At 27.0% G+C, this 366-nt stretch overlaps 1 protein-coding gene across 1 annotated transcript in view; it reads left to right on the top strand.

Moving 5' to 3' along the window:
* The window catches only part of LOC119594656 (homeotic protein distal-less-like), a gene marked incomplete at its 3' end in the record, with an annotated part of 61360 nt that overhangs the window by 58820 nt on the left and 2174 nt on the right, over positions 1–366 (top strand).

The following is a 366-nucleotide window of genomic DNA, read 5'->3' as shown; positions in this document are numbered from 1 at the left end:
AGGTGAGATGGGGGGGAGGGGAGATTCGTCAAGAACGCGTGTTGGATAAAAAAACAGAGAAAATGTATTAACGATCAAAAAGATTAAAAAAAAGGAAAAAAAAATTGTCATGTTAAGAAATGTTTCTTTTTCTAAAGTGAAAGATTAATTTTCTTCTTTCATAAATCATAATGACAGATGGAACTTTCTATACACAAAATGAGTTTATTCACGATAATAATGATGGTGATAATAGGAAAAATAAAAATGATAATAATGAAAATCGATCAAAACACATTGATAACATTAAACAGAGGTAATAAAGTATGATCTAAGCAAATAATGAACTATTTTTTAAAATCAAAACTAGTTTTACGTTCACTATAG

Source organism: Penaeus monodon, chromosome 34, assembly GCF_015228065.2.
Source record: "Penaeus monodon isolate SGIC_2016 chromosome 34, NSTDA_Pmon_1, whole genome shotgun sequence".
In the NCBI taxonomy this organism is placed as follows: Eukaryota; Metazoa; Arthropoda; class Malacostraca; order Decapoda; family Penaeidae; genus Penaeus; species Penaeus monodon.
This window is presented reverse-complemented; position numbering and strand designations above follow the sequence as displayed.